The following is a 27,865-nucleotide window of genomic DNA, read 5'->3' as shown; positions in this document are numbered from 1 at the left end:
TCTAGGAGATTTGCCTGTTGTTACCCCAGAGACAGGTGTGAAGGCCTTGGTCTTGGTTGTGGACCCAGAAGCAGCCCTGTGACTTTGTTCCAGCCACTCTCAGCTGCAAACTGAACTGCTTGCACAGGGACTGACCCAGTGATCAAGTGGGAGTACATGCAGGGACCAGATGGTGTCTCCATAGCTGGTAACAGGTCAGCCAGGTGTGAACTCAGAAGAGGACCCTTTTCCCAGCACCAGCCCTATGGACCAAGTAGATTATACTTAGGGACCAGACAGGATTCTGAGCACCTGATAACATGCCTACTAACTGTGGACACCACTGTCGATTGAGCAGAAGCCATGTGACCTGGCTCGAACCTCACTCATCTGTGATCCCAGGGGAAATCCCATTAGTCCTGGGTTCTGACAAAAGAAGGCACTAACATGCACAAAGCATAGATAAAGACTGGAAGAGGTATGTGCTACCTCAAACAGACTTCAATGCAATGATACACAAATAACAAAGAATCAGGCAAATATGACACCACCAAAGGAAACTAATAAAGCTGCAGTAACTTATCTTAAAGAAACAGAGACCTAGAAATTGCCTAAAAAAGAATTCAAAATAATCCTCCTACAGATGCTTAATAAAATGCAACAAAACATAGACAGCTAAATGAAATTATAAAAAGCAATGCATGGGGAAAAAAATTAATAGAAAAAACAGAAAACATAAAAAAGAACCAAACAGAAATCCTGGAGCTGAAGAGTACAATGATGAACTCAAAGATCCCAGAGAGCACTGACAACTGAGTCAATCATGCAGAAAAAGAATTAGCAAACTCAAAGACAGGTCATTTCAAATTAGCTAATTAGAAGAACAAAAAGAGGCTGGCTGGTTAGCTCAGCCACTTGGAGCACAGCCTTATAACCAAGGTCAAGGGTTCAGATCCCCTTATTGGCCAGCCACCAAACAAACAAACAAACAAACAAAAAACCCTCAAATCAATAAAACCAAAAATTTCACTTGGGGGTGTTTAGTGCTGATACCACAGTCCAGGGTTTGATCCCTGTCCTGGAGACAGCCAAACAAAAAATCAAATGAAAATCTGAAATGAGAGAAGAGACATTACAACTCATACTACAGAAATACAAAGGCTCATAACAAACTACTATAAACAATTATAAATTAAAAAATTGAATAACCTAAAAAAATAGATAAATTCCCAGGAACATACAACCTATCAAGATTAAATCATGAAGAAATAGAAAACAATAATGAGTAAGGAGACAGAATAAGTAATACAAAGTATCCCATCAAAAAAAGTCCATCAGAAAAACCCTGATAGCTTCACTGATGAATCTATTAAATATTCAAATAAGACATAATACCAATTTGTCTCAAACTCTTCTAAAGATTTGAGGAGGAGGAAATACTTCCGAACTCATTGGATGAGGCCTACATTACCTTTATACCAAACCCAAACAAGGGCACTACAAGAAAAAACCAATTACAGGTCAATCTCCCTGATGAACATACACACAAAAATTATCAACAAAATACTAGCAATTTGAACTCACTAGATATTAAAAGGATCATTCATCATGATCAAGTAAGATTTACCCTTGGGATGTAGGCATAGCTCAACATATACAAGTTAATAAACATGATATACCATATTAACAGAATGAAGAACAAAAACCAGGGCTGGCTGGTTAGTTCAGCTGGTCAGAGTGCAGTGTTATAACAACATGGTCAAGGGTTCAGATCCCCGTATTGGCCGATCACGAAAAGAAAAGAAAAAGAAAAGAAAAGAAGACACCATATATTATCATGTCAATAGATGCAGAGATTGTAACTGACAAAGTTCAACATCCTTTCACAGTATAAACTCTCAACAAGTAGGTATATAAGAAATGAACCTCAACACAATACAGGTAACATATCACAAGCACACAGATAACATCATACTCAGTGGCAAAAAGTTGAAAGTTTTTCCTCCTGTATCAGGATCAAGACAAGAATGTCTATACTCCCCTTTTCTATTCAACACAGTACTAGAAGTCCTAGCCAGAGCAATTAGGCAAGAAAAAGGGGGGGAAAAAAAAGTATCTAAACACAAAAGGAAGAAATTAAATGGTCTGTTTGAACATGATATGATCTTTTGTATAGAAACCTCTAAAGACTCCACCAAAAAACTGTTAGAAATAATAAAAAATCAGTAATTGCAAAATACAAAACCCACATATAAATATGAGTAGTACCTGTACACACTAACAATGAATTACATAAAAAGAAATCAGGAAAACAATCTCATTTATAAAAACATTTTTGAAACTTATAAATAAATTTAACCAAGGAGGTGAAAGATTTGTACACTGAAAACTATAAAACACTGATGAAAGAAACTGAAGATGATGCAAATAAATGGAAAGATCCCATGTTCATGGATTGGAAGAATTATTATTATTAAAATTGTGAAATTGTCTACACTATCTAAACGATGTCTACACTATCTAAACCAATCTACAGACTCAATGGAATTATTATCAAAATTCCAATGACATTTTTCACAGAAATTAAAAAAGCAATGCTAAAATTTGTATGGAACCACGAACGATCCCAAATAGCCAGAGCAATCTTGAACAAAAAGACCAAAGCTATAGCATCATACTATGAGATCCAAAATCTACTACAAAGCTATAATCAAAACAACATGGTACTGGCATAAAAAATGACACTTAAACAACGGAATAGAATAGACCCCAGAAATAAGTCCAAATTTATAGCCAACTGATTATTGACAAAAGTGCCAAGATTACACAATGGGAAAAGGACAGTCCCTTCAATAAAATGATGCTGGGAAAACTGGATATTGTCATGCACAAGAACCAAATGGAACTTTACATTACCTTGTATACAAATATCAACTCAAAATGGATTAATGAAATAAAATGTAAGACCAGAAACTGTAAAACTGCTAGAAGAATACATAGGGGAAAAGTTCATTAACACCAGCCCTGGCAATGATTTTTTGGATATCATACAAAAAGCTCATTCTACAAAAGCAAAATTAAATAAATGGGACTACATCAAACTAAGAAGCTTCTGCACAGCAAAGGAAACAATCAACAAAATGAAAAGGCAGCCTCTGGATTGGTGGAGAATACTTGTAAACCATATATCTGCTAAGGGGTTAACATCCAAAATATATAAGGATCTTGCACAGCTCAATAGTAAGAAAACATATAACCTGATTAAAAAATGGGCAAAAAACCTAAACTGATAGTCCTCAAAAGAGCGTATACAAATGGCCAATAGGAATATGAAAAACTGCTCAATGTCACTAACATTCAGGGAAATACAAATTAAAATCACAATGAGATATCATCTCACACCTGTAAAAATGGCTTTTACCAAAAACACAAAAGATAACATGCTGGTGAGTACATGGGGAAAAGAGAACCCTTGCACACTGCTGTAAGAATGTAAATTAGTACAGCCACTATGGAAAACAGTATGGAGATTCCTCAAAAAACTAACAGTGGGGGCTTGCCAGTTATCTCAGTTGGTTAGAGCATGGTGTTATAACACCGAGGTCAAGGGTTCAGATCTCCACACCAGCCAGCCACCCCCCAAAACCCAAAACGAAACAAAACTAAAAATAGAACTATCATATGATCCAGCAATCCCACTCTGGGTATTTATCCAAAGGAAAGGAAATCGGGATCTCAAAGAGATGCCTGCATTCCCATGACCACTGTAGCATTATTCACAATAGCCAATATAAGGAATCAAATTACATATCCATCAGCAGAGAAATAAATAATAAAAAAAAATGTGGTATATATACATAACAAACTACCATTCAGTCTTATAAAAAGAAGGAAATCTTGTTATTTGTGGTAAAATGATGAACCTGGAGGACATTGTATTAAGTGAAATAAGCTAGGCATGGAAAGACAAACACTGAATGATCTCACCTATTTGTGGAGTGTAAAAAAGTCTAACTCATAGAAGCAAAGAGTGTAATGGTGCCTACCGGGGCTGAGAGGGGGTGGGGAACAAGGACATTAAAGAGTACAAAGTTTCAGTTAGAGAGGTGAAATATGTTCTGTAGATTTTACAGCATGGTGACTAAAATATATATATAAATCATCCCTTTGTTAACTAAATACAAATAAAAAAATTAAGGACATGATAAAAATAAATAACTATAATAATCCAAACAAACAAATGAAAACACTAAAAATATGCAACTATATGTGGCTCACAAAGCACAAATCATTTACTACCTACCTCTTTACAGAAATAATTTGCCAACCCCTGCTACAGAGATCCAGAACTCTTACTCAATATCAAACCATACTGCTTCTGAGGATTCACACAAAGGTAAAACTGAAAATAACTGAAGCTGTCAGTCTTAAACAAGCCTTGGTTAATAGAACAAGTTTCTACATATTGATTTCTTAAAAAACATCCCTTGGCTGGCCAGTTAGCTTAGTTGGTTAGAGCATGTACAGGTAACATCAAGCTCCAGTGTTGATGCCTTTACCAGCAGCCTCCAAAGAGCAAACAAAAACAACAACACAAAAGAAAAACATCTTTGCCTTTGATAACACAGAAATTTGCTCACATCTCACTGTTGAAAGCCTCATAAAGCTGAAAACTTGGTCATGTAGGGACTAAACAATCAAACCTTCTGCTTTCTAGCTGTGCTCTGAAAATTTGGCCCATGAAAAAGACTAATGATACCCAGTGTTTGATTGCACCTAAAAATAATCTCCGACTTATAAAACCACTCTGTGAAATGCAGCTCTAACACTAACCTCCAGGAGATATTTTCCTATACCATTAGATTCTTAGAAAAGCAGATCACACAGGAAGACTTCAACAATTTGGAAAATGGGTAAGTGTTCAAAGGAGAAGTTTGGTCAATGCAGAAGTACAAAGAGAAATACACCTGCATGGATCTTGTTAAACCCCTTTAGGAGGAATTACCTGGATAAATTGCTATTAGAAAAAACATTTATGGCCAAGAAAAGCATACAGTACTAAATCATATAAACACAAATCATTTAATGAACTAAAGGGTGAATCACTTGAAAGTTCATTTTAAGATACCTAATTCTTCCTCCTTAGGATGCTTATTCTGAAGTATGGCTGGCTTAGGGGAGAGAGGTGGAAAAGAATGAGACACTAGAGTCTTTCAGGAGCACAGCCTGCTTTATTTTTATTTTTTATTTTTTAAAAGATGACCGGTAAGGGGATCTTAATCCTTGATTTGGTGTTGTCAGCATCACGCTCTCCCAAGTGAGCTAACTGGCCATCCCTATATAGGGATCCGAACCCATGGCCTTGGTGTTATGAGCACCACACTCTCCCAAGTGAGCCACAGCCAGCCCTAGCACAGGCTACTTTAGAAAACACCCTCCACGGCCCACCTGCTTCCAGGCCATATCTAAAACCGATCAAACATAAGAAGGCACCGGGATCTGAGTATTTCAGAGATTTCTAGGGACTAATCTGACTTAACTGGGGTTTTAGAACATGTACATGCACCCCAACCTCACTCCATCTGACAAGTTAGGCAACTCTCCCCACAATAAGGGAATTCCACCCTTGAAGGCACCTCTTCCCATCATTCAGGTAGGCTGTATGGACAACACTTCTTCCTCTAAAACTGTCATCTCATGACTATGTCTGCACCGTTCCTGTTGGCCATTATCATGACAGGTGCTGGCTCTGACGTCCTTTGGGGTCACTGCTCTCAGGCATGTACCTCATCTTTAGAATGTAAAGGCGGAGCAAACAGCAGAGACACTAGAAACACGGGTTACACTGTCACTCATACCAATGCTCACGCACAGACAATACCAATTACCCAAACACAATCCTGCACCTGCCGATGAGAATCGCAGGCTGTCACCCACTGACACCCATGCCAGAGAGAGGCTGCCCAGCCCCCTGTCAATCCCACAAAAGTGCAAACAATCATGTCTCAACCATGGAGACACATCTTGGCCGTGTCACTCCGCATATTCCACACCAATGTACCTAACAGAGCAGAGTTGTGGAGACACTGCTGGCTGCTTCATTCACCCACTACAGACGCTCACACACAACAGGGTCCAGCACCCACAGTCACCTGAACACACACACCTGTCTAACGGTTATGAAGACAGCCCGGCTGCGTCACCCCTGTGCCCAACCAAGTTCGTCAGAGACAACGCCTGGTCCCCGTAACCCCGCCCCCCACCCCACCCCAGAGCCCACACTGCGTCACTGCTACACATGTTCACCCAGCAGGGGCTCCATTGTCCAGTTACACTCACACGCACACCGGTGTCACATATGGGGACAGGGCCCCGCGCGACAACCCACACACCTACACACAAGTGCACCATCGTCCCGGGGACAGGATCCCTCATTGTCATTCAGTCTCTTTCACAAGGGTGCGGGCGGACACGCACTCGGACACAGAAATTTCCATCCTCGGCTTGTCCTACACTGTAGGCGGAGGCTGTGTTTCTCGCCCTCACCGCCATTCCCCATTGTATCTGGAGCTCCTCCTGGAAGCTAACTCCCCGTTTGGATCGAACTACCCCCCCAAACGTAGGAAGGCGCAACGGTCCAGGAATACGCGAGACAGTATCCAGGGAAACCAGAGCCTAAACACACTGCGTGTCCCAGCAAGCAGGTCTGCACGCTCCTACTGGCGCTTAACCTGAGGCTTCTGGGAAATGTAGTCTAGCATTCTTCAGGCAGGAGCCAGAGATCTGGATCTGACGGCATTTAGTCTCACTTTGAGCACATCCTGCTCCCTCCAGACACTCTTTCCTGGGTAATTACGGACTGTATCATCCACAAACGGACCTGCTCTGGCCTCTAGATGGGGTGATGTTGGTCAAGACACAGCAGGTGGAGAAGAAAGTACTCAGGCAGCACTCTAAGTCCAGAAAAGAGTGCATAAATATACGCAGATTATCAATGTAAAAATGCTCGTTGTTACTGAAAGCTAACTTGGGAGAAATACATAAAGACATGAAAGATATTTCAGATATATTATAAGCCAAAACGTCAAAATACCAAAACAGGAAGACACTATACCTTTGAAAAATTATAGTGTGTGTATATATATGATATATAAAAAATATGTGTATATATGAAAAATATTTATATATGTAGAGAGACATACCCCTAAACCTTAAGACATTAATAGATTTAAAATAGAAATAGATGGCTGATGGGTTAGTTCAGTTGGTTAGAGCCTGGTATTCAAGTTCAAGGGTTCTGATGACTGCACCGGCCAGCCAGCAAATAAAAAAAAAAAGAAAGAAAGAAAGAAAAAGTCTGAGAAGTCACACAATCTCTTAATGTAGAAAGGCTCAACACAGTGATTCTGAAACTATCCTCAGGCCTCCTTGCAAGATTGGTCCTTGGCTGGCACCCGGGAGCCAGATCCTGGAGCGTTCTGACTCTTCTTTAACAGTTAACAGTGCTTCACTGTGCCTAAATTGTACAAACAATGTACTTATGCTGAACCTTTGGTTTCCTCTGGGAGTCTAGAACTTCAGTATGTGCTAGGCAGTGTCCTATGTGACTGACTTTGACTAAAAACACCGTACTGGGCCGGCTGGTGGCTCACTCGGGAGAGTGTGGTGCTGATAACACCAAGGCTGTGGGTTTGGATCCTATATATGGACGGCCGGTTTGCTCACTGGCTAAGCGTGATGCTGACAACACCAAGTCAAGGGTTAAGATCCCCTTACCGGTCATCTTTTAAAAACAAACAAGCAAAAAAAAACAAAACAAACAAACAAAAAAAAACCGCCTTACTCCCTGGCTCTGATGAGCTTCCCTGGTAGATAATAGTCAACAGGGGTTGTCATAACTTAGAGTGGAGGAATTAAGGACATCCTGTGTGAATCTACTGGGAGAGGAACCTCAGAAGCTTGAGTTGGTTTCTTCCAGACATGTCTTTTTATTTTTTCTTTTTGTCAGCAGGCCAGTATGGGGATTGAACCTTTGACCTTGGTGTTATAACAACACACTCTAACCACCTGTATTAACTGGCCAGCCCTCCAGATGTGTCTTATGCACCTTTTCCCTCTGCTGATTTTGCTTTGTATCCTTTCACTGGAATAAATCTTAGCCATGAATAGGAGTATATGTTAAGTCCTATGAGTCCATCTGGAGAACCACTTAACTGGGTGGAGGTATTGACCATCTCTGACACAGCAATGGGTCTTGAGTTTCTTCTTTTTGTTTAAGTGTACCTCACTAGTTGTAGGAACTAGTTGCTTTAACATATATAAATGACTGTGTTTTTATTTCTTTTAAATTTACTAAGGGCTGGCCGGTTAGCTCAATTGGTTAGAGTGTGGTGCTGGTAACACCAAGGTCCAGCGTTCAATACCTGTACTGGCCAGCCACTAAAACAAAAACAAAGGGTGGACCCAGTGGCTCACTCGGGAGAGGGCGGCACTGGGAGTGCCGAGGCCGCGGGTTCGGATCCTATACATAGGGATGGCCGGTGCGCTCACTGGCTGAGCGCAGTGCGGGCAACACCAAGCCAAGGGTTACGATCCCCTTACCAGACACGCACGCACGCACGCACGCACGCACGCACGCACGCACGCACGCACACGCACACGCACACGCACACGCACACGCACACGCACACGCACACGCACACACACACACACACACACACACACACACACACACACACACACACACACACACACACACACACACACACACACACACACACACACACACACCCAACCAAAAACAACCACATAACAAAACAAATTACTAAAAGACTGTTAGACTCTCAAAAGACAGAGAACATTCCATTTATTTTTCCTTAAGAGGTCTTCTCTTGAACTTGTACAAGGAATTCAGAAAATATTCTTTGGATGAATTTACTGAGTAACTTTGTTTCCTGTCACTTAGCAATACCTAAACCAACTCTCTGATGTCTATGTACGCCCACATACGTTGGAGCCCTGACTGGCTAAAATGGCTAAAATTCCAGGTGATATCCTGTAGATATCGACACTTTTCTTCAGGGTGTTTCCTTTTATGTCTTAATAGGAATGTGAATTTTACTTGTGAACATGCCCTTTCAGCTACGATGGCCTGTGCTAAATCATTTTACCTCATATGTCTTCACTTTCCATCAAACAATACAGATAGTCCCAGATTTACAATAGTTTGACTTATAATTTTTCAATACATTCAGTAGGATCTGTACTTTGATTTTAGAATTTTGATCTTTTCCCAGGCTAGCAATATTCAGTACAATACTCTTGTGGTGCTGGGCAGTGGCAGCTAACCACTGTTCCTGGGTCAGGACACGATCATCAGGGTATACAACTGACACTGTACAGTGTACTAATTTCAGTAATTACATGATATGTCACCATTTTAATATAAAATAGATTTTGTGTTGTATGACGTTGCCTAACTGTAAGCTAATGTAAATGTTCTGAGCACTTTTAAGTTAGGCTAGGCTAAGCTATGATGTTTGGCAGGTTAGGTGTATTAAGTGCATTTTCAACTTACGACATTTTCAACATACAATGGGCTTGTATGTAGGTAACCCCATCGTAAGTTGCAGAGCATTTGTATTAGACAAAATATACAAGGTATAAAACATAGGAAATAAATTCCATTTATGTCCACATAAGAGCCCCTAAATTCAAAATTATGTAGTCAGGACCTGACATCAGTAGGTGTCCTCAGAATGATGTCCCTCCTGACATTTCTCAAGGCACATCATCTGAAATTCTCCATAGGCTTTGATCATAGGCTGCCCTGAGCTGCTTCTATTCAGTTTCCCTTCCTTGATGGATTATAAACAATGTATAGGTAGTAGCTATGTCCTTTTAGGCATTCTCTCATTCCAAGTACTAAAATCACAGAGTGCAGCACAATGCAGGCATTAATAAATCTGTTTTAACTCAAAATTCCACCTTTGGAATTCATGTCAAGGAAACTGCTATAGCAGTACACATATTTATGATCAAGAATGTTCAAAGAATAATTCTTTTCTAGGAAAAGTTTTTTCTTCTTTTTAAATTGAGATAATTGTAGATTCACATGTAGTTAAGAAATAATACACAGAGATGTTGTTTACCCTTCTCCAGATTTATGCCAATGTTAATACCTTGTAAAGCTATAGTATAATATCACAAACAAGACACTGACATAGATACCCTATCCAGAGTTTCCAAATAATGTTTTAAGAAAAAAAAAAAAAAAAAAAAGAACTATCTCACAGTAAAGGACAGATTAAAAAATTATGGTCTGCTATATAATGGCATAAAATACATTTACTAATAATGATATTCATTCTAACTAAGGAAGAATTTATGATGAATTAGCAAGTGAAAAACGTAGATTAAAAAGGTATGTATAATTTGGGTGAAGACGTTTTGGTGAAATTAAGAACAGGCTCTGCAGTCTGATTTTCAGGACATGAATCTAAGCTCTGAAAGTTACTAATCTCACAGCGTCTGCTTCCTCACTGGTAAAATTACAATAAAAATTCTACAACATATGACTATTTCAACTACCCAGTAAGATAATCTACATAAAACATTCAATAATATGTAACAATTATTCTATATAAGCTAGCTGCTATTATGAAGATCAATAACATTACCTGTGCATCCATCCACTTATAAAAGAAACTCAAGTCTGCTATTTACCTTTTTTTAATTATAATGCTTCCTGAACCTGCTGTCTACATAATAAATGCTAACTAAAACAATTTTCAGAGTCTGATTTCAAGAATGAAATTCTTTTTGTTTAACCACATTAGCAAAAAAGATTCTAAGATAAAAAGGAAATGTTCCATCTCCAGCTACTAGGGGAACAAAGACATGATTCTGCATCAAACATCCAGCTTAAACAGTCTAACCTGAGAAGATGCCAGGTTGAGAACATTAGTAAGAAGCTGAAAATATCTTCTTTGTGGTATGGGAGTTACCTGAACATTTTTAACTACTGCCATTTTATTATTTTTCATAAACCTTTGAAATGCTACTTATATAGTCTATATTAGTTATTGGTACATATAACCTTGAAAATGTTATTTGTACAGTCCATATTTGTAAGGTACACTGTGAATATCCATGTTCATCAGTGATTATTGTCATGTTCTGTGACAGAAACATCAAAACCCTAGAAAATCTAATTCTGAAAGGCTGTCTTTCTTGATAATGTGTTGCCAGGGGATTTGTTTCATATGACGTATCTGTAATCCTTAAAGTGTAAATATGTGAGAGAGCTTTCAAAGCAAGAAAACATGACTGGTACACTCCACCTAGCCTCACATGCTCAACTGGTAAATGTGACCCATGGCTGTGTTAGATTCCTTTTACAGGAGAGTCTTTGGCTCATTTATGTGATCAATTAGCAGGATTTAATGCTCCAGACACAAAAGCACACAATACTATGGAGGGAATATGGAGGGAAGGACTAAAGACATACACATGAAATGTTAGCAGTAATTAATCTCTAAATGGTACAAATATGGGTCATTTTTAATTTCTCCTTATGTGCTCTTTAGGGGGCTGAATTTTCTTTTTTTTTTTTTTTCTGGTAGGCCTGCATTAATCCCATTATAAAAAATATAACTTTAGAAAGTCTCAAAGTAATATAAAAAAAGATTAAAAAGAAAAAGAACCAGAGTTATGAGGAGACAGGTACATTCTAAGTATTAAGGAAAGTTTAATGAATAGGCCTGTGGTAGGCAGAATAACTGTCTCTCAAAGATGTCCATATGGTAATTCTGGAACAAGGGAATATGCTATATTAATGGCAAGGGAATTTAGGTTGCAGATGGAATTTATTGCTAATTAGCTAATGTTAAGATAAAGGGATTATCCTGAATTACCACAGTTGTCCCAATGTAATGACAAGGGTCCTTAAAAATAGGTGGGGGGGGGTCAGAAGAAGAGAAAGAAAGATGTAATGACAGAAGCAGGGACAAAAGGAAGGGAGGGAGGGAGGGAGGATTAAAAAACAACAAGAGAAAAACAAGAAAAACATAAAAAGGAAAAAAGAACATCAAAACAAAAGAAGAGGCAGGGACAGAGTGAGGCAATATGAAAAGGACTTGACTTTTCTTTGCTGGCTGTGAAGATGGAGTAAGGGGTCTTGAGCCAAGGAATGCTGGCAACCTCTAGACTGGGAAAGGAAAGAAAACATAATGTCTCCTAGAGACTCCAAAAAGGAATGCAGCTTCAAAACCACGCTTTCAGCCCAGTGAGACCCACTTTAGACTTCTGACCTCTAGGACTTAAGATGATAAATACATGTAGTTTTAAGCCAACAAATCTGTTATGGTTTAATCTGTTACAACAGCAAAAGGAACTGATACAACGCTTAATATTGAAGAAAAAAGGGTAGACTGAAACAAATATCACCTCCCTGATCTTGAATATCCTTTCACTGTCTCAGCAACACAATCAGACCCTGAGCTCAATAATGCTGCTAAGTAGCCTCAGCAGATTGAATCAGGCAGTGTGTGTGTTGTAGTCCATTTGTGTTGTTATAAAAGAAATACCTGAGACTGGGTAATTTACAAAGAACAGAGGTTTATTTGGCTTACGATTCTGCGACAGCTGCATCTGGCATGGGCCTCAGGCTGCTTCTACTCATGGTGGAAAGTGGTAGGCAGCCAGCAGGTACAAGCAGATCACATGGCGAGAGGAAGGAAGAGAGAGAGAGAGAGAGAGAGAGAGAGAGAGAGAGCGCAGAGAGAATATTTGGTATAGAGAACATGCTCAATAAACATGACCACACTCCTAACCTCCTTTACTGACTAATCAATTAAAATGTTATGTTCGATATGTTACTTACAAAGTATCTAATTAATGAAGATTTTTAGATAATTTAAGTTTTCATGCATACTATTATTTCTAACTATTAGTATTGCTTAATATGACACTGCATAAATTTTTCCTTTTTATGAATATTGCTCAACATATTTCTTTGCAGCTGCATAGTTGTCATTCTGTTGGGGCTATTATTACAAAATATCTTAGACTGGGTGATTTATAAACAATAGAACTTTATTGCTCATAGTTCTAGAGTCTAGGAAATCCAATATAAAACATCTACAGATTCAGTGTCTGGTGAGGGTTCGTACTTCATAATGACACCTTCGTCCTCCTCACATGGCAGAAGAGACAAAAACCGTATCCTCAAATGGCAGAAGGGGCACACACGTTCCCTTTAGCCTTTTTTATAAGGACACTGTTTTCATTCATGAGGGCTTATCTATCATGGAAAAATCACCTCCCAAAGGCTGCACCTCTTATTACCATCACCTTGGGTGTTAGGTTTCAATATATGAATTTTGAGGGGATACTAGTCAGACCACAGCAACAGCATTCCATAATATAAATGTTACATGATTACTTGTAAGTTCCTGTGAACTTACAAGTGACCATCACAATTACCTTCAAATATATGTTGCTAATGATCTATAAACATCCAGACTTACCATGTAACAGCAATGGTTAGTATTTACTGAGTACTTATGCTCTGCTGGCTGTTATATGGGGCTTTATGTATATTCATGCGTTTCATACTCATCAAAGTCCTGTCTCCATAAAGCTCAAAAAGCCAAGAAGAGGCAGAGACAGGACTGAAACCCTGATAGTTTAGATCAGACTGGGGAGACTACTGCCTGTGGCCAAATCCAGCCCATGGCCTGTTCTGGTGGACAAAGAACTAAGAATGGTTTTCACATTCTAAAGGTGGTAAAAACAAATTGCAAACAAAGATGGAGGAGGAAGCATAATTCCCCGTTCCTTAAGTATGAGATGTACATAGGGACTTCCCTCCAAAGAGTACAGTATGAAAAGCAGGAAAAAAGGAGTAATTTTACAGTGGAGCAAAGTGACAAACACTCCCTCAGCCAGGTGATCAAGATCAACCTCAGCAGTCATCAATCACGTTGATTATACGTACCCTTGCTATGGTGTAATGAAAGTAGTAATTTACCTCCTTGATCATCATCCACCCACATCTATAACCCCATTATAAACATGAGAAAAACACCAGAAAAATTCCAATAGAGGGGCATCCTACGAAATACATCACCTCTGAAAACTATCAATGTCATCAATAACATGAAAGTCCTAGAAACTGTCATAGCCAAGAGGAGTGTAAGGAGACATTAAATGTAATGTGGTGTCCTGGATGGGATCCTGGAACTGATGAAAAACATTAGGTAAAAACTAAAACAACCCAAATTAAGCATGGAGTTTAGTGAATAATAATATATAAAAACTGGTTCATTAATTTTACCCAATGTCGCATACTAATCTATAATGTTAATAGAAAAAACTGGGTACAGAGTATCTGGGACCTCTCTGCACTATCCTTGGAAATTTTCTGTAAAGCTAATACTGTTTTAAAAAATTCAATCTAAGGCCGGCCCGTGGCTCACTCGGTAGAGTGCGGTGCTGATAACACCAAGGCCACGGGTTCGGATCCTATATAGGGATGGCCGGTTTGCTCACTGGCTGAGTGTGGTGCTGACAACACCAAGCCAAGGGTTGAGATCCCCTTACCGGTCATCTTTTAAAAAAAATAAATAAATAAAAATAAAAATTAAAAATTAAATCTATTTAAAAAGCAGAAGAGAGGCGTGATATCGGCAAGATGTTGGAATAGGAGATTGCCTGCTCATACCCCAACAATTATTTTGTAGTCATCCCCAGACAAAAGTGTTTTGTGGGAGCCTAGGGATTTAGGTAAAAGTTGTGAAACCACGGTGGAGCCTAAGACCTAGTAGGGTTGTTTTCAGGCTGATCCTCACCTAGGTGGCAGACTCACTGATCATTGTCTTGTCTCCAGACGCAGAAACAGCCCTGTCATTCATCTTGTGGCCTTTCTACAGTACTATTAGGCCTTTATTCTGCTACCAAAACCACCCTTCAAGGGGCCGAGGAGAAGTCACTAGTGCTTCACTCTCGACTGTGAACCTTGAAAATACCCTGTAACTCAGATCCACTCCCATCAGCTGTGGTCTCAGACCAGTCCTGCCCGTGCAAGTACCTAGAGGGAGACATGCCCAACTGAGTCCCAGGAGCGGGCTCTCTGGCCTCAGTCCCACAGCAAAGCCTGAATCTCAAATTCAGCCCCTCTTGGCTATTCTCCCAGAGCAACCCTGCCTGCTGTGAGAACTTTTGGGAGACCTGCACATCTGGGCCACCACGACAGGCTTGCCAAACTCTATCCCATAGCAGATCCTGAAACTGCCTTCAATCTCTGTCCTAGCCCCCCTCAATTGTGGTTTTGTAGCAGTTCTGCCCATCGGGGGACCCAAAGAGAGGTATGCCTGTCAGTGCCCCATAGGCTGACCTGCTGAATTCAGTCCCACTGCAGAACTTGAATAAGCCGTATAAATCAGCTTCAGCTTCCCTCAACTATAGGCTAAGAGTAGGGCTATCCATCCAGGAACCCATCAAGATACACACCTATCTGTCCCCAAAGACAGGTCTAAAGACTTTGGTCTCTGTTGTGGAACTTCAAGCAGTCCTTTGACTTGGTTCCATTCTCTCTCAGTCACAGACCATGGCAGTAGTAATCGTCCAGGGCCCCACACAGTGGTAAAGCAAGAGCCTACCTATAGATCCAGAGTATACCACACACGTCTGCACACCTGGCAATAGACCTGCCATTTATGGATCCTGAAGCAGGTTCTTATCCCAGCACCGGCCCTATGGACTAAATTTATGGACACAGTGAAGTCTATGCAGGGACCAAAGAAGATTCATGTCCTGTACCGTCTCTGGTAACAGGCCTGCCAACTGCTGACTCCACTGAGTACCCAGCAGTAGCCATGTGACCTGGCTTCAACGTGACTCAAAAACTAGAGGCAATCCCATCAGCTTGGGGACCTAACAGAAGAAGGCATTATTATGCTGACCAGACTGCAAGGACTGGAAGAGGTGTTTGATTTCTGAAATTCTCAGTCATCAATGCAAGGCTACACGGGTAACAATGAATCAGGCAAACACGACACCACCAAAGGAAACTAATAAAGATGTAGTAATTTCTTCCAAAGAAATGGAGATCTATGAAATAAAAACAGAAACTACAAAGAAAAAAAAGAGAAATCCTGGAGCTGAAGAATACTATGACAGACTAAAAAATCCAACAGGAGAGCATCAACAAAAGATTTAGCAAATGTGAAAACAGGTCATTTCAGTTGGCAACTAGAGAAACACAAGAAAAAAGATCAAAGAAAAGTGAAAAAGCATAAGGGATATACGAGATACCATCAAACATAAGAATATATGAATTATGGAGGTTAAAGATGGAGAAGACAAAGTGGGAGAAGGCTATTTAAAAAAATACTTGATAAAAACTTCTCAAATTTTGACAGGAATTTGAACATGCAGCCCTGAATCTCAAGGGACTCCAAGCAAGATCGATTCAAAGAGGAATATTCTGAGACACATTATAAAGAAATTGTCAAAAGTCAAAGACAAAGAGAGAATCTTGAAAGCAGCAATAGTTGAGAGACTCATCATACATAACACAGAAGTCCCATAAGGTTATCAGCAGACTTCTCAACAGAAAACCCTGCAAACCAGAAGGGAGAGGGATGATATATTCAAAACGATGAATGAAAAAAAAAAAAATGCCCAACAAGAACACTATAATTGGCAAAGCTGTCCTTCAAAAATGAAGGAGTGGGGCCGGCCCGTGGCTCACTTGGGAGAGTGCGGTGCTGATAACACCAAGGCCATGGGTTCGGATCCTATTTAGGGATGGCTGGTTTGCTCACTGGCTGAGCGTGGTGCTGACAACGCCAAGCCAGGGGTTGGGATCCCCTCCCCGGTCATCTTTTTAAAAAAGAAATGAAGGAGTGGAAGAAAATCAAGATCAAACAAAGCTGAGGGAGTTTTTTGGGGTTTCTTTTGTTTTTTTAAAAGATGACCGGTAAGGGGATCTCAACCCTTGGCTTGGTGTTGTCAGCACCACGCTCAGCCAGTGAGTGAACCGGCCATCCCTATATAGGATCTGAACCCGTGGCCTTGGTGTTATCAGCACCGCACTCTCCCGAGTGAGCCACGGACCGGCCCAAAGCTGAGGGAGTTTATCACCACATGATCTGCATCACGAGAAACGTTTAAGGGAGTTCCTCCAATTGAAATGAAAGAGCATTAAGAAACAACATAAAAATACAGGACATCATAAAACTCAGTAGAAAAGGTAAATAAAGAGATAAATTCACAATAATTTAGTACTGCAAGGGTGGCTTGTTAATCACTTTAAAATTAGTATAAAAGCTAAAAAAAAAAAAGTATTAAAAATAACTATAATGAAGAGAAAGGGGAACCCTCCTACACTGTTGGTGGGACTGTAAATTGGTGCAGCCATTATGGAAAACAGTGTGGAGGACCCTCAAACAACTACAGATAGAACTGCCACATGATCCAGGAATCTCACTGGTATATACTCAAAGGAATGGAAATCATCATGTTGAAGGGATTCCTGCACTCCCATGTTCATCACAGATCTGTTTACAATAGCCAAGAGTGGGAACCAACCTACAAGTCCATTGAATGGATGAGTGGATAAATAAAACGCGGTATATACACTCAATGGACTACAACTCTGCCATAAAAAAGAATGAAATTCTGCCATTTGCAGCAACATGGATGAACTTTGAGAAAATTATGTTAAGTGAAATAAGCCAGGCACAGAAAGAGAAATACTCACATCCTCACTTATAAGTGGGAGCTAAAACAAACAAACCAAAAAACCCCATAAAATTAAAAAAAAAAAAAAAAAGATACAACAATCACAATAATATGTTGAACTTTCAAAAGGAGAGAACAGAACTGAGGTTACCTGAAGTGGGAAAGTGGGAGGGGGAGGAGGGTTTTAAGGAGAAATTGGTAAAGGGCCATAAAAAATGATTATGTTCTGCAATGTTGAATATACTAATTATCCTGATTTGAGCATCACATATTGCACACAGGTACCAATACTTAACATGGTACCGCAGAGACATGTACAATCAATTACGTTTCAGTAAAAAAAGAAAAATTAATAAAAAAATAAGGTAAATCAGTTGAAAAAAATAAAATTTGAAAAAAGAGAAACCTATAGCTACCATAATCTGCTAATTAATACAATTTAAAAGAATAAAGTGTGACATTAATAGCTTAAAATGTACATGGGGGGATAAGTAAAAGTGCAGAGTTTTTGTATGCCAGCCAACTTACATTTTTATCAGCTGAAATTAGAATATTATAAATATAAAATGCTTTATATATGTCCCATGGCGTCCATAATGAAAACCTTATACATAAGAGATAAAGAGAAAGGAGCAAAGCATACCACTAGAAATATTCAACAGATCATAGTGGATGTCAGCAAGATTAGAAGAAAAGAATAAAAGATATACAAAGCAGTAAGTAAACAATTAACAAAGTAGCAATAGTAAATCCTTACTTATTAATAATTAGTTTAAATGTAAATGAATTAATTTTTCCAATGAAAAGACGCAGAGTGGCAGGAGAAAAAAGATAACAAGATCCAACAATATTCTGCCTAGAAGAGACTCATTTTAGCCTTAAGGACACAAACAGATGGGAAATGAAGGATGGAAAAAAATATTCTACGCAGATAAAAACCAACAGAGAGCTGGGATACCATACTAATATTAGACAAAACAGAATTAAATCAAAAAGTGTAAGAAGAGACAAAGAATGAGATAAAAGGTTCAATTCATAAAACGGATATATCAATTTAAATATGTATGCACCCAACACTGCAGCACCTAAATATATAAAGCAAATATTAAGAAATCAGAAAGGAGATAGAGTACAATACAATAATAGTAGAGAACTTCAGACCATACTTTCAATAAAAAAGAGGTCATCCAGACACAAAATCAATAAGAAAACACTGAACTTAAATTACACTTTGCATCAAATGGACGTAAGAGACATACACAGATCACTCCATCTAACAGCAACAAAATGCACATTCTTGTCAAGCACAGACATAACATTCTTCAGGATAGATCATATGTTAGGCTACAAAACAGCTCTTAAGAGATTTAAGACTGAAATCATGTTAAGTATTTCATCCAACCATAACAGTATGAAGCTTGAAATCAATAACAGGAGGAATTTAGGTAAATTCACAAATATGTGGAAATTTATCAATATGATACTAAACAACCAAAGGGTCAAAAAGGAAATTAAAGGGGAAATTAAAAAAATCTCGAGACAAACATAAAATGAAACACAATACACCAAAACTGATGGGATATGGGAAAGGTTCTAAGAGGGAAGTTTATAGCAATAAATGCTTACATCAAGAAAGAATACCTCACACGACCTAACATTACACCTCAAGGAACTTGAAAAAAACCACAACTAATTAAGGCCAAAGTTAATAGAAGGAAGAAAATAATAAAGATCTGAGCAAAAATAAGTAAAATAGAGATAGAAAAACAATACAAAAAGATCAACAAAACTTAGAGTTGGCTTTTCGAAAAGATAAATAACGACAAACTCTGAGTTAGACTAACAAAGAAAACAAAAAGACTTAAATCAATGAAATAAAAAATGAAAAAGAAGACATTATAACTCCTGCCACAAAAATAGAGAATCATGAGGCTATAAAATAATCATACACCAACAAATTGGATAACCTCAGAGAAATGGATAAATTCCTATCAAGACTGAATCATGAAGAAATAGAAAATATGAGTACACCAATAATGAGTAAAGAGATTGAACAAATAATTCAAATTTTGCACTAAAGAAAAGCCCAGAACATAATTCCTTCACCGATGAATTCTACACAACATTTGCATAAGAACTAATACCAAACTTCTCAAACTTTTCCAAAAAATTAAGGAGAAGGAAATACTTCCAAACTCATTTTATGAGGCTAGCCTTAAGTACACAAACAGATGGGAAATGAAGGATGGAAAAATACAAACCTGAATAAGAAAACTGCAAGAAGACCACTCTCTTTCCCTGGGTAAATTCCAATTATACTTGATATCCACCTAAGAGGACCCATCTCTTCTCACCTCTTTCCTAGTCAGTATATTCAGCAAATATTTACTGAGCCCTTACTGTGGGCAAAACATTGTACTAGATAACTGGGGAGAAAAACAGATGATTCCCTTAATCAATAACTTTACTGACTACAATCTAGTTAATCCTTACAGTATGGCCTCATTGTTTTGTTTGAGGTGTATTATTCATAACAATATTATACACCATATCCTACTGTAATTATAAAACCCAATATACTATCAAAGATAAGTAATTTTGTGGTTATCTGCCATTTAAAAGTATCCAGTATTTCTGTTTGCATCCTATTAATATAAATAATGAAAAAATGATTTGTTTTCATCTGTAATAAAGTGATTTATTGTGCAGTGACTGTAATATACTAGAATTATATTAAGTTGTTAACTCTGCCTCATTAAACACATATTAGTAAATAATTCCAAAAATAGTTTTGTATTAGATATAAAGGAGACTCTGGGTGCTATAATTAGATTATTTTGAGTTAAACAGCTGTTATCAAAGCTGATTTAGTATGCTCTGTAATTGAGAAAATGTTCAGCAAATTATGCTTTTTAGTGATTTACGTGTGCATTTTACAGGGGACATGTTTTGTGTATAGTGAATAAAAAACTTTATAGTGCCAAAAAAAAAAAAAATTGCAAGAAGAAAAAAATTACAGGCTAATATCTCTGGTGAACATAAGTGTAAATATCATCAACAAAATACTAACAAACTGGATTCAACAGCACATCATAAGGAACATTCTTTATGACCAAATGGGATTTATCCCAGAGATTCAAGGATGATTCAACATATGCAAATGTATAAATACAATACGCCAAGTTAACAGAATGAAAGACAAAAACCTCACTCGATGCAGAAATAGCACTTGACAAAATTCAATGTCCTTTCATGTCCTTTCATCAAAACTCTCAACAATTTAGATATAGAAGGAATATACCTCAACACAATAAAGGTCGTATATCACAAGTACACAGCTAACATCATAATTAATGAAGAAAAAGTGAAGACTTCCCTTTAAAGATCAAGATAAGGATGCCCACTCATGCCAAATCTATTCAATAAAGTACTAAAAGTCCTAACCACAGCAATCAGGTAAGAAAGAGAAATAAAAGACATACAAATAGGAAAGTAAAAAGTTAAATTGTCTCTGTTTGCAGATGACATGCTCTTATATATAGCAAACCCTAAAGACTCCACCAAAAAACTGTTAGAAATAATAAACAAACTTAGTAAGGTCGCAGGATACAAAATAGACATACAAAAATCAGTAGCATTTCTATACACTAACAATAGACTATTTAAAAAAGAAATCAAGAAAGCAACCCCATTTACAATAGTGTCAAAAAAATACTTAGGAATAAATTTAGCCAAAGAGGTAAAAGACCTGTATAGGAATAAATTTAGCCAAGGAGGTAAAAGACCTGTACATGAATAACTATAACACATAAATGAGAGAAATTGAAGAAGACACAAATAAATGGAAAGATATTGTGCTTTTGTCAAACGGAAGAATACTATTGATGTGCCGGTACTACCCATAGCCATCTACAGATTCAATATGATCTCCATAAAAATTCAAACGACATTTTCACAGGAATAAAAAAAATTTAAAAAATCCTAAAATTCGTATGGAGCCATGAAAGAACATGAGTAACCAAAGCAATTTTGAGCAAAAAGGACAAAGCTGGAGACATCACACTACCTTATCTCAAAATCTACTACAAATTCTATAGCAATCGGAACACCATGGTACTGGCACAAAAACAGACACTTAGACCAAGAGACCAGAGAAAAGAACCCAGAAAATATTCACACATTTACGGTCAACAAATTTTCAGCAAGGTACTAAGATCACGCAAGAGAAAAGGACAGCCTCTTCAGTAAGTGGTGTTGGGAAAACTGGATATCCAAATGCAGAAGAATGAAATTAAATGCTTATCTCTCCCATATACAAAAATCAACTCAAAACATATTAAAGACTTAAATATAAGAAATGAAACTATACAACTATTGAAAGAAAACAGAAGGGAAAGATCTTGACATTGGTCTTCATAATAATTCCCTGGATATGACCCCAAAAGCAAAAATAGACAAATGAAGTGAATCATATTAAAAAGCTTCTGCAGAACAAACAAGCAGAATGAAGAGAAAATCTACAGACTAGGAGAAAATATTTGCAAACCATACATTTGATGAGTGCTTAATATCTACTATATATAAGAAACTGGCACAACTTGATACAAGCAAGAAAACACATAACCCAGTTAAAAAACATAACAAACACCTGAATAAGGTTTCTCAAAAGAGCACATACAAATGACCAACAGGTATATGAAAAATGTTCAACATCACTAATATTCAGGGAAAAGCAAATTAAAAGCCCAATGAGATATCACCACACACCTGTAAGAATGGCTTTTATCCAAAAATAACAACAACGACAACAAAACATATCAAATGTTGGTGAGGATATGGAGGAAAGGGAACCCTATCTCACTATTAGTGAGAATGTAAATCAGTATAGCCATATGGAGAACAGTATGGAGGCTCCTCAAAAAACTAAAAATAGAACCACCACAATTTCCAGCAATCCCACTGAGTATATACCAAAAGAAAAGGAAATCACTACCTCAAAGAGATAACTGCACTCCCACGTTCATTGCAGCATTATTCACAACAGCCAAGATAAGGTATCAACCCAAGTGTTCAGTAGAGGAATGAAGAAAATACGGTGTATGTACATACAATGAAATATTTGTACTTAAAAAAGGACATCCTGTCATTTGCAACAAAATGGACAAACCTGGAGGACACTGTATCAACTGAAATAAGCTAGGCATAGAAAAATAAACACTGCATGATCTCAGCTATTTGTGGAGCATAGAAAAGTCCAACTCATAGAAGCAGAGAGTGGATAGTGATTATCAGCGGCTGGGGAGATTAAAGGGTACAAAGTTTTCATGAGAGAGAAGAAATAAGTTCTTATCTGTTATTGTGTGGTGACTAACTATAATGAATGACAATGTATACAGCAAACCCTGAACAACAGGGATTTGAACTGTGTGGGTCCATTTATACACAGATTTTTTTCAGTAAATGTATTGGAAAAATTTTGGTTAGGTATGTTGTGAGTGCATGACATACCTAAACAAATAGTTAAGTAGCCTACTGTTAGGTATTTAACTACTTAAATACTATTTAAGCACCCCACATGGCTTGGGGTACAGTGGCATGTAGCAGTTGTGACCCAGGAGAAAGCTACATATAAATTTTTGACTGTGCGGGGGGGTCTGAGTTGTTCAAAGGTCAACTGTAGAATACTTGAAACTTGCTAGAAGAGTACTTATCACACAAATGATAATTATTGATAAGAGGGATTTGTTCTTCAGCTTGATAATCACTCCACAATATGCACATATAGAAACATGTTGTACAGCATAAACATAATTTGTGAATTAAATAAACATAAAAGGTACGTGCAAAAATAAAAAGTACAATAATCCAAATACATAAAAATAGAAATATATGCAACCATATACAGCCCACAAAGCACAAAATATTTACTACCTAACCCTCTACAGAAAAAATTTGCCATCTCCTGGTCTAGATCCAGAACTCATACATCAACATCAAACCACATTGCTTCTCACAATTCACACAGAGATGCAACTGAAATAAACGGGCTGTTAGCCTCAAAAATACCTGGTTAATAGTACAAATTTTGATTTATTGATTGCTTGAAAAATATCCCTGCCCTTGATGACACAGACCTTTGCTCAAACCTCACTCTTAAAAGCATCACAAAGCTAAAAACCTTGTTGTGTAGTAACTAAACAGTCAAACCTTCTTTCTAGCTGCACTCTAAAAATCAGGCCCATGGAAAAGACCAAAGATTTCACCTAAAAGCCAATCCCAACTTGCTAAATCAAGCTTGCTGTGGATTTAATGTCCTCCCAAAACTCACTGAAACATTACACCCATTGTAACAGTATTGAGGGTGGAAAATATGATTATGATATTTGAAGAGTGGGGCCTTTAAAAGGTGACTGGATTGTGACTGACTATGCTCTTGTGAATGGATTAATCCATTCATGGAGTAATGGGTTAATGGTTTAATGGTTATCATGGGTATAGACTGGTGGTTTTATAAGGAAAGCACTCTTGCCATTCTTATCATGTGACTGCCCGCATTGCCACAGGATTCCACACAAAGGCCGCACCAAGAAGAAAGCCCTCCCCAGATGTGCTCCCTGGACCTTGGGCTTCCCTTCCACTAAAACTGTAAGAAATAAAATTTATTTCTCTATACATTACCCAGTTTCGGTATTGTTATAAGCAAAAAAACCCCAAATAATTTAACACTGTAATGTAAAGCACTAACGTTAACCTCAAGGATGTATTTTTACATGTAATCAGATTCTATTTTTATATACAATCAGGGCACACGGGAGGATATGAACAGTCTGCCAAATGGGTAGGCAAATACCCTCAGGGGTTATGTTCTAAGACCCCCAGTGGATACCTAAAATTGCAGGTAGTACTGAACCTTACGTATACTATGTTTTTTCCTATACATACATAACTATGATTAATTTATAAATTGTACACAGTAATAAATTAACAGTAATTAATAATAAAATGGAACAAGTATGACAATATACTGTAATAAAAGTTATATGAATGTGGTCTCTTCCAAAATATTTTAGTGTAGAGCTGAATCTTAGCATATGATGTATTTTGTTTCCTTATTAAGTCAAAGACTTTCACCTATTCACTTAAAGGAAGCACTTTATGGCCTCTCTTTGGCATATCTGAATTGCCAGCATCACTACTCTTACACTTTGGGGCCATTATTACATAAAATAAGGGTTACTTAAACACTAGCACAAGTGCTGTGAGAGCACAGTCCATCTGATAACCCAGACAGCTACTAAGTGACTAACACATGTTTCTGGTCTAAAGTGTGGATATGCTATTCAAAGGGATGATTCACATTCTGGGTGGGACAGTGCAAGATTTCACCACACTATTCAGAATGGTGTGCAATTTAAAACTTATCAATTGTTTATTTGTGGCATTTTCCACTTAATATTTTTGGGCCATGGTTGACTATGGGTAACTGTAACGTTAGAAAGCAAAACTGAGGATAAGGCAAGACTACTGTGTATTCAGAAGATAGGGCTGGTCGATGGGGAATATACCGAGGGATACACTTAAACAGGTCTTGCCACACCCCTTGCGGAGGAATTACTGGGATAAGTTGCTATTAGTGAGAACATTTAGGGCCAAGAAAAGTAAACAGTTCTAAGTCTTATAAACACAAGTCATTTAATGAACAAAAAGGTAACTCACCTGAACCTTGATTTTTAAGACGTATAACAATTCTTCTTCCTTTTAAAGATTTTTTTTCTTAAGGATGGCTGGCCTAGGGAAAAGAGGAGGGAAAGAATGAGACACTAGGAGCACAGGCTGCATTGGAAAACACCTTCAAGGACCACCTGCCCCGGGCCATATCTAAAACCAATCAGACATAAGAAGGCACTAGAATCTGAGTATTTCAGAGATATCTGGGGACTAGTCTGAATTAACTGGGGTTTTAGAAAATGTAGTTGCACCACAAACCCACTCCATCTGACAAATCAGGCACCTCTTCCCACAAAAAAGGAATTAACTCTTGAGGCCATCTCTTCCCATCATTCAGGTAAGCTGTATGGAGAGAACTTCTTCCTCTAAAACTGTCATCTCATGACTATGTCGGCACCGTTCCTGTTGGCTACTGTCATGACAGGTGATGGCTCTGATGTCCCTTTGGGGCCACTGTTCCTAGGTAGGTACCTCAGCTTTAGAACGTAAAGGTGGAGCAAACAGCAGAGGCACTGGAAACATGAGTTGCAGTGTCACTCATACCCACGTTCACTCACAGACAGTACCCTTAATTACCAAAACAAAATCCTGCACCTGCCACTGACTGAGAATCGCAGGCTGTCACCCACTGACGCCCATGTCAGAGAGAGGCTGCCCAGCTCCTGCCAACCCCACAAAAATGCAAACGCTCACGTCTCAACCACGGAGACACATTTTGGCCGTGCCACCCCGCAGATTCCACACCAATGTACCTCACAAAAGCAGAGTTGCAGAGACACTCCCGGCTGCTTCACCCGACAGACGCTCACACATGAAAGGCTCCAGCACGCAGTCACCTGAACAGACACACCTGTGACACAGTTATGAAGCGAGAACCCGACTGCGTCATCTCCACACTCACAGCAAGTGCGTCACGATCACATGCATTGCCCCCATCACTCTCCCCACCAGAGCCCCCCCCCCACGTATATTACTGCACAGAGTCGAGGAGACAGGGCGGCTGCGTCACTGCTACAGATGCTCACCCAGCAGGACCCCAATGGCCACTGTGACGCTTACACGCACACCTGTGTCACATAGGGGGATGGGGCCCCGCGCACACTCCCACGCAAGTGCGTCATACACTCGCACACGCGGTCCCCAACACGGCCGAGGACATCGCGCATGCGCGCACATCCGAGTCGCAAGGACAGGGCCCAGACCCATCCGGCTGGGCGCGCACGCACACACAGGCGCACGCACACACATAAACACAGGCGCACACAAGCGTTTCCATCTTCCGCTGAGGCTGTTTCCGCGCCCTCACTGTCATCCCCTGCCGCACCCCGAGCTGGGTTCCTCCTAGAAGCATCTCCTTGTTTGTGCCCACCCCCCCCCAAACATCGGGAGGGGCACAAGGGTTGAGGAGCACGCAAGTCGGTATCCAGGGAAACCAGATACTAAACACACTGCGTGTCCCAGCATGCAGCTCGGCACGCTCCTACTGGGGCCGAGCTGCAGAGACCTCTGGGAAATGTAGTGCAGCTCATTCTCTAGGGAGGTGCCTGAGATCTGGATCTGAGACTGGTGGTCAGGACGTTTAGTCTTACTCTGAGTACATCCTGCTCCTCCAAACACCCGTTCCTGTGTGAAGAGGGGCTGCGCCATCCACACTTGGCCCTGTTCTGGCTTCTAGAGCGAGTGATGTCATTCAAGACATGGCTATCCTCAGAAATGATGTGCCCTTCCTAGCACCTGTTGGGCAATATCACAAGTCTTGATCACAGGCTGGCTTGAGCTCCTATTCAGTTTCCTTCCTTGACGAATTATAAAAAATATGGAGGCAGCAGCTATGCCCTTTCACTCATTCTCTCCACGTACTAAAATCAGGGTTTGGCATACTGCAGGTAGTTAAGAAAGGTCTGACTTTCAATAAAAATCTCACTTTTTGGAATTTATTCCAAAGAAATAGCTATAGTAGTACACAAATGTATGACCAAATATGTTGAGAATAATTTCTTTCTGGGAATTTTTTTTTTTTAATTGAGAGAATTGTAGATGCAAATGTAGTTGTAAGAAATAACACTGAAATCCCATGTACCTTTCACTAGGTTACGCCACTCGGTGATTGTCCTACATTATAATATCACAACCAGCACACTAATATTGATACAATCTATCCATGTTATCCTGAATTTCCAGAGAATAAACGGGTTTTTTTGGTGGCTGGCCAATACTGGAAATCCAAACCCTTGACCTTGTTGTTATCAGCACCACACTGTAACCAACTGAGCTAACCAGCTAGCCCCAGAGAATAATTTTTAAAAATAAAAAAAACAGAAATAGAAATACTTCACAGTAGAGGACAGATTTAATATGGTCTGCTACATAATGGCTTATAATATATTTATTAAAAATGACATTCAACTTA

General features: G+C 38.8%; 1 protein-coding gene across 5 annotated transcripts in view; it reads right to left on the bottom strand.

Annotated features, from left to right (window-relative positions):
* Nucleotides 1-26,607, bottom strand: part of ZNF331 (zinc finger protein 331) — a 56,727-nt gene extending 30,120 nt beyond the window's left edge. Inside the window, exons 1-3 of one of the 5 annotated variants that reach the window (XM_063090271.1) lie at nt 26,523-26,607; nt 26,208-26,305; nt 25,444-25,516 (exon numbers count right to left, since the gene is read on the bottom strand). The gene's annotated coding sequence lies outside the window, so the exon portion shown is untranslated. Of the gene's footprint in view, nt 1-25,443; nt 25,517-26,207; nt 26,382-26,429 lie in introns of those variants that run through there. The other 4 variants (XM_063090269.1, XM_063090273.1, XM_063090274.1 and 1 more) reach the window with 4 other exon arrangements.
* Between the last annotated feature and the right edge of the window lie 1,258 nt (nt 26,608-27,865).

This window comes from Cynocephalus volans, chromosome 3 (genome assembly GCF_027409185.1).
Source record: "Cynocephalus volans isolate mCynVol1 chromosome 3, mCynVol1.pri, whole genome shotgun sequence".
In the NCBI taxonomy this organism is placed as follows: Eukaryota; Metazoa; Chordata; class Mammalia; order Dermoptera; family Cynocephalidae; genus Cynocephalus; species Cynocephalus volans.
The sequence above is the reverse complement of the archived record's forward strand: the minus strand, read 5'-3'. Positions and strand labels throughout refer to the sequence as shown.